General features: G+C 46.3%; 1 pseudogene; it reads left to right on the top strand.

Annotated features, from left to right (window-relative positions):
• Positions 1-3998: 3998 nt before the first annotated feature.
• Positions 3999-10336, top strand: LOC123101382 (uncharacterized; annotated as a pseudogene).
• The last annotated feature ends 1797 nt before the right edge of the window (positions 10337-12133 follow it).

The following is a 12133-nucleotide window of genomic DNA, read 5'->3' as shown; positions in this document are numbered from 1 at the left end:
TTAATAATACTTTCAAATGAGCACATACCTTGACATGATCTTGAAGGTGTTCAAGATGGACCAGTCAAAGAAGGAGTTCTTGCCTGAGTTGTAAGGTACGAAGTTAAGACTTAAAGCTCGACCACGGCAGAATAGAGAGAAAGGACGAAGGTCGTCCCCTATGCTTAAGACGTAGGCTCTTCAGTATGCTATGCTGTGTACCGCACCTGAAGTGTGCCTTGCCATGAGTCAGTCAAGGGGTACAAGAGTGATCCAAGAATGGCTCACAGGACAGCGGTCAAAGTTATCCTTAGTAACTAGTGGACTAAGGAATTTTCTCGATTATGGAGGTGGTAAAAGAGTTCGTCGTAAAGGTTACCACGATGCAAGCTTGACACCTATCCGGATAGCTCTGAGTAGAGAGACCGGATACATATAATGGAGCAATAATTTAGAATAGCTCCAAGTAGAACAGTTGTTTGGGATAGCTCCAAATAGAGCGTGGTAGCTGCATCTAGGAGATGACATAGAGATTTGTAAAGCACACACGGATCTGAAAGGTTCAGACCCGTTGACTAAAACCTCTCTCACAAGCAACATGATCAAACATAAAACTCATTGAGTGTTAATCACATAGTGATGTGAACTAGACTACTGACTCTAGTAAACTCTTGGGTATTAGTCACATGGCGATGTGACCTGTGAGTGTTAATCACATGGCGATGTGAACTAGATTATTGACTCTAGTGCAAGTGGGAGACTGTTGGAAATATGCCCTAGAGGCAATAATAAAAGTATTATTATTATATTTCCTTGTTCATGATAATTGTCTTTTATTCATGCTATAACTGTATTATCCGGAAATCGTAATACACGTGTGAATACATAGACCACAATATGTCCCTAGTGAGCCTCTAGTTGACTAGCTCGTTGTGATCAACAGATAGTCATGGTTTCCTGGCTATGGACATTGGATGTCGTTGATAACGGGATCACATCATTAGGAGAATGATGTGATGGACAAAACCCAATCCTAAGACTAGCACAAAAGATCGTGTAGTTCATTTGCTAGAGCTTTGCCAATGTCAAGTATCTCTTCCTTCGACCATGAGAGCGTGTAACTCCTGGATACCGTAGGAGTGCTTTGGGTGTATCGAACGTCACAACGTAACTGGGTGACTATAAAGGTGCACTACAGGTATCTCCGAAAGTATCTATTGTTTTATGCGGATCGAGACTGGGATTTGTCACTCCGTGTAAACGGAGAGGTATCTCTGGGCCCACTCGGTAGGACATCATCATATGCGCAATGTGACCAAGGAGTTGATCACGGGATGATGTGTTACGGAACGAGTAAAGTGACTTGCCGGTAACGAGATTGAACAAGGTATTGGATACCGACGATCGAATCTCGGGCAAGTAACATATCGATAGACAAAGGGAATTGAATACGGGATTGATTAAGTCCTTGACATCGTGGTTCATCCGATGAGATCATCGTGGAACATGTGGGAGCCATCATGGGTATCCAGATCCCGCTGTTGGTTATTGACCGGAGAACGTCTCGGTCATGTCTACATGTCTCCCGAACCCGTAGGGTCTACACACTTAAGGTTCGATGACGCTAGGGTTATAAAGGAAGTTTGTATGTGGTTACCGAATGTTGTTCGGAGTCCCGGATGAGATCCCGGACGTCACGAGGAGTTCCGGAATGGTCCGGAGGTAAAGATTTATATACGGGAAGTCCTATTTTGGCCACCGGAAAATGTTCGGGATTTTTCGGTATTGTACCGGGAAGGTTCTAGAAGGTTCCGGAGTGGGGCCCACCTGCATGGGGGACCCACATGGACGTGGGTAGTGGGGGCAAGGCCCCACACCCCTGGTCAAGGCGCACCAAGATCCCCCCTTAGAAGGAATAAGATCATATCCCGAAGGGATAAGATCAAGATCCCTAAAAAAGGGGGATAACAATCGGTGGGGAAGGAAATAATGAGATTTCTTTCCTCCCACCTTGGCCAACACCCCAATGGACTTGGAGGGCAAGAAACTAGCCCCTCCACCCCTATATATAATGGGGAGGCGCATGGGAGCTATACACGAAGTTCTGGCGCAGCCCTTCCCCTCTCACAAGTACTCCTCCTCTCCCGCGGTGCTTGGCGAAGCCCTGCAGGATTGCCACGCTCCTCCACCACCACCACGCCGTTGTGCTGCTGCTGGGTGGAGTCTTCCTCAACCTCTCCCTCTCTCCTTGCTGGATCAAGGCTTGGGAGACGTCACCGGGTTGTATGTGTGTTAAACGCGGAGGTGCCGTGCGTTCGGCACTTGATCATCGGTGATTTGAATCACGACGAGTACGACTCCATCAACCCCGTTCACTTGAACGCTTCCGCTTAGCGATCTACAAGGGTATGTAGATGCACTCTCTTTCTACTCGTTGCTGGTCTCTCCATAGATAGATCTTGGTGACACGTAGGAAAATTTTGAATTTCTGCTACGTTCCCTAACAAACACGGCGTCAAAACTCTACAAGACAAACAAATCCAAGAAATCTAGATGCTTTACTTGGCATTTCCTTTTTTGTAGATTCTTAATAGTCATGCTGATGATTAGGAAAACATAGCCATCATGTATCACTTGAGCTAATCTTAGAGGAACGACTAGGAATATATTTTACCGTTTATTATTTCACACGTGCACATGGATTTTTCTCTAATTCTTTATGTATATACGGACTCAAGGACCATTGCAGTTATAGCATGAAATATAAATATTAATTATAAATTTGTAGATAAATAACAACTGTCATTATTGCCTCTAGGGCGTATCTCTTACAATACCAACTATAGTCAGGAAGTTAAGCAGGCTATACGCGTATTATTGCAAAAAACATGTCTATCCACATTGTGGATAATCAAATGATGAGCGCAAGGACTAATTGAAACCACGGGGTTTGAATGAGGGCACAACAAAGAAGCCTAGTAGGTAAGACCACCTCTCCATTGGGTCAAGCCCGGTAGTCAAAAGCGTCCGCCGGACGCTCTCCCAGCAGGGCTCATGACGGCCAGGGTCCGGGAAGGCCAAAGTACTTAGCATCCGAACAAAGGCAGCGGGTGGCAATGACGTGCAACGTCCTCATCAGACCTCACTACGTGGAAAAAGAAGCACACAATTCCTTTGAGATGGCAAGACGCCAGAAAGGTGCGTGTTAATCTGGGTTCGTTCCGTGTTTCTTTGGTCGGTCGATGGTTTGCATGTTCTGTGCCTGCCCGGTGTCCACTGTTGGCTCCAACATGTTGCCTCTTATATCCTTGGCTTGGGTTAGCGATGAGGTCGTGTCGGTGCATTGGTTGGTGGACTTGCAACGGTCGCTCTAAGGTGCATCAGGACCATCAGTGCAGAAAGCAGAGTCCAGATTGGAGGAAGCGTGCCAGTACCCCTGTGTGGTCCGGGCTCCTGCCCGTGGCAGCGTGGACATCGGCGGCGACCGCATTCGTCGGGCTGAGGAGCGCCGGCAAGAGCCACTAGGCCACGTCTTGGTTCGTATTAATCGTCTTATTTGTGGAATTGTTTTAACAAGGAAACGGAGCCAGGAACGGAAGAAAATAGTATGATGCTTGGGATGTATGCCACGTGTCCCGGGAGCATCGATGGGAGCAAGGTGTGGGAGCAGGCAAGCCACGTCCGTGTTTTATTGCACAAAAAGATCTTATCGGATCCTCTAGTTAATACATTATGGCATAAAAGGGGAAATAGTAATATACATTATTGTCTTACATACACAAATCATATACTCTATTCATGAAATCAAGGATCACAATATTGCCATCAATGAATTCTAGGGGGGAGGAAGATATGGCATACTTAAAAAGATTCTAGCACATTAAAACACATTAAATGTGCATGGATTACTCAAACAAATTGTTTGGGACCATGTTAAAATTTCTCTATATATGAACCCCAACAACGAATCCATCTTTGTCATCTTAGCTACATAGTTGCTCATTTTACCATAGCAGACGATGAGGAACACCACCTTCGGTCTACTCCTCATCTGCGTGGCCGCGTTGCATGCAGATGCATCGCAAGAGGCTCAGCTCAGAAGGTTCATCCGGTCTAGACGGAACAGTAGCAATGCTAACAACATAGATGAACCAAGGGTAGGAATCACTAACACTACTAGTAGCCTCATAGAGTACTCTACCCATGACATGGCCAATCTGAAGGCCGCCGACAAGATCCATGTGCTGCCAGGGCAGCCTAGCGGCACCATCGGCTTAAATCAGTACGGTGGGTACGTGACTGTCCACAAGAAGGATGGCCAGGTGCTCTTCTACTACTTCGTCGAGGCAGCCACCGATGCGGCGGCGAAGCCACTCCTCTTGTGGCTCAATGGAGGTTACCTTGTGACGATCGAAACGCTTTCAATTCAATTGCTGAACCTTTGAGTGCTCTGGTGATAAATACTATGAACGCGTACATGGTGCATTCGCAGGTCCTGGATGCTCATCGCTTGGCTATGGAGCAATGATGGAGGTGGGCCCGTTCCGCGTGAACAAGGACAAAAGAACTCTCAGCGAAAACATGCATGCTTGGACCAAAGGTAAGGCCCCGCGCGCAACTGAACTAGTACGAATCGTTTATAAGATTCAACTTTTGAGATCCTTGCAGTGGCCAACGTGATCTTCCTGGAATCGCCTGTCGGCGTCGGGTTTTCATACTCCAACAAGACCCTTGACTTCCACTTGAGCGGAGATAAGAGTACGGCGGACGACACATTTGTCTTCCTCCTCAACTGGCTCGAGAGGTTCCCGGAGTACAAAGGCCGTCCCTTCTACATCTCCGGGGAGAGCTACGGCGGCCACTATGTGCCACAGCTTGCAGCCACCATCCTCAGCCACAATCTCGAAAATAGTAGCACAAGAACTTCGATAAACCTACAGGGTATCCTGGTACGAGTCCTTAACCGATTATTAATAATAGTTACTCCATTAGTTTACTGTTATCAGGCGTTTTAATTTTTTTATGTGTTTTTCATTCATTTCAGACATATATTAAAATGTCCAAAACATTTTATATTTACGAACAGTGGGAGAATTTCATTCGATTTGTTTTACAGTATGGTGTGTGCATCTCTGTTTTGGTTAATTAGGTTGGCAATCCATACCTTGATGCCAATATGAATGCTAAGGGGGAAGTTGACTATCTGTGGAGCCACGGGATGATATCAGATGAGGCGTGGGCCAGTATCACCAAGAAGTGCAGTTTAGACCAGCGAGGTTACAAAGCATGCGTCACTGATATGCACGGTGCTGATCAATCTAACATCGATCCCTACGACATATATGCATCGGTTTGCCTGGAAGGGCCAATTGAAACACAGTACCCCAGCCGCTATGTAAGAGAGCGCCACTGAATTACAAAGAGTCACACACCTACTACGTACCTTGATAAATACAGTACGTTTTGCTCTAAATTTTGCAGACACCGAGGTCGTATGATATTTGCAGCGATCGTTACGTATACGTGTACCTCAATGATCCTCGGGTGCAAAAGGCTTTGCATGCTAGACCAACAGAGTGGACGCACTGCACTTCGTAAGATTTCTTAACCGGGATCGGACAGACCACGCTGTTTATGATAAAACAAAATAAAATAAGCTACGCTTAACTAACGCTCTAAGTATTTTTGCAGCGAAATTGCTTGGATGGATGCACCGGCCTCGATGGTGCCAACGCTTAAATGGCTGATAGAGCAGCACCTGCCCGTGTGGCTGTACAGGTAACTAACGTGCCAAATCCCACGCTGAAACCGCAAGTAATATATGCATCTAGCCGTCTGCCCGGTCTGCCGGAGTGTGTGACGGAGACATGTGCGTTTTCAGCGGCGACTTTGACTCCGTATGCCCGTTCATCGCCACGAGGTACACCATCAAGGACCTCGGCCTCAACGTCACGGAGCCATGGCGCCCATGGATAGTGAACGAGCGCGATGAGGTAAATTGAACATGCATGGCTAGATGTCCTGATTTGCTTGAAATTCTTTGCTCGTCGCTAGTGTGATGATAATTCGACCGTGCTTTGTGGCAGGTTGGAGGGCACGTTCAGGGATACACGGGGGGGTTGGTGTTTGCAACTGTGAGGGCAGCCGGGCATGCGGTCCCATCCCACCAGCCCGAGGCAGCGCTCGTGCTGGTCAGCTCCTTCCTGAATGGAACGCTTCCCCCGAGCGATAAGTGGTGGTGACATGTGAACCGAGTAGAAACCGTGCATGAAATGCTTGAGCACCACACACTAGGTGTCGTGCAGGGTGCAGTCATGTACTCCCTCCGTTTCCTTTTCTAGTGCGTATTAGTTTATTTTGCAAAATTCATCAATGTAGTGCGTGCATGTAGCCTAAGCCTCGCTTGGACGAATTTACCCTTTGACAGAAATCACAGGAAGCGCAGCAGCGGGCGCACATGGGATGGGTCAGAACGCATGCAGGGTTAGTCTTGTACAAACCACATATTCAGCGCATGCATTGGTATAAGAGCTCAAAACTATGCGCATTATAAAAAGGTAAGTACACCTAAAGTATTAGAACTTGCACGCGACGGCCAGTTTGGTGTATAAACTTGTAAATTACACGGTTCCAATCATCAAACTTGCAAGGGCGTGCAAATATGGTCATAATTCCGGTATGCGGGTGTATCCGCTGCGTGCGTAGCATGGCAGCTTGGCCGGGGCCCACATGTCAAATTGTCAATGACTAAGAGCAGGGAGACGTTGGGCGAGACATGCATGATCTTTTTTTACACAAAACACCCTCAACTTTTATTTAATTATGCATAAAAGCTGGTGAACTACGATCACAGACTGGTGGGTCCCAGATAATCAACGAACAGTGTAAATGAATTTGGACTATTGTTTTTTTGTGCAGATAAAATCCGAGAAAAATGTGACAATTTTTTTGCGAGGGTATAAAGAGTTTTATTCCATAAGAATAGGGTTACAATTGAAAGGCAAAAGTTCCTCTATGCACGATGGTCCACGATCTAGCCATACATCAGTCGCATTTTCAATACGACTATACAAAGCCAACCGTTCTGCTAAATTCTGATTTTTGTAAACCAACCGGCCAACCATCCGTTTCTGCTAGCTATGGAGGGGTATGCCTAATTATATCAGTCGAACAACAACAGTGAGTGAGTTATATGCACCGACTTGGGCTAACGAGCAAACCGAGTTGGACATCCAAACTGATCAAACAAAGGCAGCGGGTGGTAATGATGTGCAATGTCCTCATCAGACCTCACTACCTGGAAAAAGAAGCACACAATTCCTTTGAGATGGCAAGACGCCCGAAAGGTGCATGTTAATTTGGGTTCGTTCCGTGTTTCTTCGGTCAGTCGAGGGTTTGCATGTTTTCTTTGCCTGCCCGGTGTCCACTGTTGGCTCCACCTGGTTGCCTCTTATATTCGTCGCTTAGGTTAATGATGAGGTCGTGTCGGTCCATTGGTTAGTTGAATCGCAACGGTCGCTCCAAGGTGCATCAGGAGCAAAGTCCACATTCAAGGAAGCGTGCGAGTACCCTTGTATGGTCAGGGCTCCCGCCTGCGGCGGCATGGACATCGGCGGCGATCGAATTCGTCGGGCCGAGGAGCGCCGGCAAGAGCCATTGGGCCACGTATTGGTTTGTATTAATCGTTTTATTTGCGGAATTGTTTTGAACGGAAGAAAATGGTATGATGATTTGGATGTATGCCACGTGTCCCGGGAGCACCGATGGGAGCAAGGCGCGCAAGCAGGCAAGCCACGCCCTTGTTTAATTGCGCAAAAAGATCTTATTGAATCATCTAGTTAATACATCATGGCATAAAAGAGGAAATAGTAATACACATTATTGTCTTCCTTACACAAATCGTATACTACTCAAGGATCACAATATTGTCATCAATGAATTCTAGGGGGTAGGAAGATATGGCATTAAAGCACATTAAATGTGCATGTATTAAAGCACACTAAATGTGCATGGATTACTCAAACAAATTGTTGGGGACCATGTTAAAATTTCTCTATATATGAACTCCAACCATGAATCCATCTTCGTCATTTTAGCTCTACTCATTTTACCATAGCAGACTATGAGGAACACCCCCTTGGGTCTGCTCCTCCTCGTCTGCGTGGCCGCGTTGCATGCAGATGCATCGCAAGAGGCTTAGCTCAAAAGGTTCATCCGGTCTAGACGGAGCAGTAGCAATGCCAACACCATAGATGAACCAAGGGTAGAAATCACTACCACTACCAGTAGCCTCAGAGAGTACTCTGTCCATGACCTGGCCAATTTGAAGGCCGCCGATAAGATCCATGTGCTGCCGGGGCAGCCTAGCGGCACCACCGGCTTAAATCAGTACGGCGGGTACGTGACCGTCCACGAGAAGAACGGCCGAGCGCTCTTCTACTACTTCGTCGAGGTAGCCAGCGACGCGGCGGCGAAACCACTCCTCCTGTGGCTCAATGGAGGTCAGTTTGTTACGATCGAAATGCTTTCAATTCAATTGTTGAACCTTTGAGTGCTCTCTGGTGATAGATACTATCAATCTTACATGGTGCACTCACAGGTCCTGGATGCTCATCACTTGGCTACGGGGCGATGATGGAGGTGGGCCCGTTCCGCGTGAACAAGGACAAAAGAACTCTCAGCGAAAACTTGCATGCCTGGACCAAAGGTAAGGCGCCGCGCGCAACTGAATTAGAACTACAATCTATTGTACGATCCAACTTGTAAGATCCTTGCAGTTGCCAATGTGCTTTTCTTGGAATCTCGTGCCGGTGTTGGGTTTTCGTACTCCAACACGACCTCTGAATACGACTTGAGCGGGGACAAGAGGACGGCCGGCGATGCGTTTGTCTTCCTCCTCAACTGGCTCAAGAGGTTCCCGGAGTACAAAGGCCGCCCCTTCTACATCTCTGGGGAGAGTTACGCCGGCCACTATGTGCCGCAGCTCGCGGCCACCATCTTCGGCCACAATCTCAACAGTAGTACAAGAACTTCCATAAACCTACGGGGTATCCTGGTACGAGTCATTAATCGATTATTAATAATAGTTACTCCAGTCCATCCCTTGTGTTTTAACTTTTTTCTTATTCAAATGTATATATACAGATTTTAGTGTATTTGTTCATTCATTTTGGTGGGTATGCAGTTCATATTAAATATCTAAAACATCTTATATTTACGAAAAGAGGGAGTATTACATAGTTTCATTCTATTTTTTTAACAGTATAGTGAGTGCATCTCTGTTTTGGTTAATTAGGTCGGCAATCCGTACCTTGATGCCAATATGAATGATAAGGGAAAAGTTGACTATCAGTGGGGCCACGGATTGATATCAAATGAGGTGTGGGCCAATATCACCGAGAACTGCCATTTAGACAAGCCAGGTTACACAGCATGCGTTGAACATATGATCGATGGCACTCATGCTAACATCGATCCGTACGACGTATATGAACCGGTTTGCATGGAAGGGCCAACTGAAACACAGCACCACAGCCGCTATGTAAGAGAGCGCCACTGAATTATAAGAGCCACACACCTACTACCTTTGATAAATACAGTACGTTTTGCTCTAAATTTTGCAGATACCGAGGTCGTATGATATTTGCAGCGATCGTTACGTATACGCATACCTCAATGATCCTCGGGTGCAAAAGGCTTTGCATGCTAGATCGCAAGAGTGGCAACACTGCTCGTAGGATTTCTTAACTGGGATCGGAGAAACTAGAAAATACGTACGTTTGCAGCAAAATAAACTGCCCTTAACTAACGCTCTAGTATTTTTGCAGCTCACTTAATTGGATGGATGCACCGGCCTCGATGGTGCCGACGCTCAAATGGCTGATAGAGCACCACCTGCCCGTGTGGCTGTACAGGTAATTAACATGCCAAATCCCACACTAAGCCGCAAGTAAGTACAGTATATATATGCATCTGGTCGTCTGGTCTGCCAGAGTGTGTGTGTGTGTGTGACGGAGAGATGTATGTTTCCAGCGGCGACTTTGACTCCGTATGCCCGTTCATCGCCACGAGTTACACCATCAAGGACCTCGGCCTCGACGTCACGGAGCAATGGCGCCCGTGGATAGTAAAGGATGAGGTAGAATTATTGAGCATGCATGGCGACGTGTCCTGATTTGCCTGCAAGTCTTTGCTCGTTGCCACTCTGATAATCCTGCCGTGCGCTTTGTTGCAGACTGGAGGGTTCGTTCAGGGATACGCGGGTGGGTTGGTGTTTGCAACTCTGAGGGCAGCCGGGCACGCGGTCCCGTCCTACCAGCCCGAGGCAGCGCTCACGCTGAACACTTCCCCCGCGTGATGAGGGTGCATGAACGCTTCCTCAATGGAATGCTTGAGCACCGCACACTGGGTGTCATGCAGGGTGCTGCCATGTACTCCCTCTGTACTGAAATATTTGTTGTTGGGAAAAACTAGTACAAGTTCCGCAGCAACAAGTATTATGGTACAGAAAGAGTAGTATCATACTTTCTCCATTTCAAAATATAGTGTGCCCGCACTTCCTGAGGTCCAACTTTGACCATAAATTTAACCAACGAGACCAACTGCGGCGGACGAAAAAATTATATAATTGAAAACTTTTTTTAAATACGAATTCACTGATATAATTTTTGCTCCCGTCGCAATCGGTCTTAGTAGTTAAATTTACGGTCAAAGTTGAAGCACGGAGATAGAAAAAGCACTACATTGTGGAATGGAGGGAGTAGGAGTAATTATTATGACGAGATCTTACATGTGAAAAGGGAGGTAAGAGGGAGCATGTTACAAAACCTCGAGATGAAAATGGGGTGTGGGTTGAAGAGAAGAATGGTGTATGTAATCTGACGACCGAATTCTTTCAAAATTTGTGCGCCAAAGACAATGACGTCACTCCTAATGAGTTGATTAACCTTATTCCCATAAATGTTAGCTATCTCATGAATGATTCCCTCACGAGGCTCTTTACGGAGAAGGAGGTGAGTGATGCTCTTTTCCAATCGCAAAAAAAAGATACATTTTTTTTGAGACAAAAAAAGATACATGTACCTCAATGATTGTCGGGTGCAAAAGGCTTTGCATGCTAGACCGACAGAGTGGACACATTGCACTTCGTAAGATTTCTTAACTGGGATCGGACAGACGACTCATCAAATTACTTTGGAGAACAATTCATATAGCCTTCAACATTAATCTTTCAGTTGATATTGAGTCGTTGTTTGAAACGTGGTTAGCTGGGGTTGAACATACTACTGCGGCTCGTATTCGGATTGGATTATGTGGGCTATATGAAACTGTAGGAATAATTTGATTTTTAACAGACTACACACTTTAACTTTCTTGCAGGTCATCTTCAGAGCTACCGCATGAATTCGTACATGGTCCTTACTCACTCCTATGAACTCCAGGAAGCCTTTGGTTACTGGGTGCAACCAGTGAGAGGTGGTAGCATGGGCTATATTCAACCGATTCGGATGGCGGCCGCATAAGAGGATATGAGTCTAGGAAGCTTATCCTTCATATTGCCGTACCGGTTGTGATTGTCAGCATGTACTTTTCTTTTGTACTTTTGCTTCGCTCCGCTTGCGAGCTGTAATACTTTTATGACTTTGTGATACTTTCTAGATTTTTTAATAAGATGGTTGCGTGTATCGTCATGATGCAGAGGCCAGGGATACACCTTCATTTTTTTTTAGAAAGCTGCCCTGGCCTTAAGTAATGCTCTCAGTATTTTTGTTGCGAAATTATTTGGATGGATGCACCGGCCTCGATGGTGCCGACGCTCAAATGGCTGATAGAGCAGCACCTGCCTGTGTGGATGTACAGGTGAGTAACATGCCAAATCCCATGCTGAACCGCAAGTAAGTATATATATGCATCTGGTCGTCTGGCCTGCCAGAGTGTGTGACGGACGGAGACATGTTTTCAGCGGCGACTTTGACTCAGTATGCCCCTTCATTGCCACGAGGTACATCATCAAGCAATGGTGGAGCTTGAGCAAAATTTAAAAAGGGGCCATGACTCGAGAGGAACAAATTAATATGTCATGAGGGGCTAATCATTTGTTGAAACACTAATTAGGCCTAAAAGCTAGCATGCTCTTCAATAAATGCCAAAACAG

This window comes from Triticum aestivum, chromosome 5A (genome assembly GCF_018294505.1).
Source record: "Triticum aestivum cultivar Chinese Spring chromosome 5A, IWGSC CS RefSeq v2.1, whole genome shotgun sequence".
NCBI lineage: Eukaryota > Viridiplantae > Streptophyta > Magnoliopsida > Poales > Poaceae > Triticum > Triticum aestivum.
This window is presented reverse-complemented; position numbering and strand designations above follow the sequence as displayed.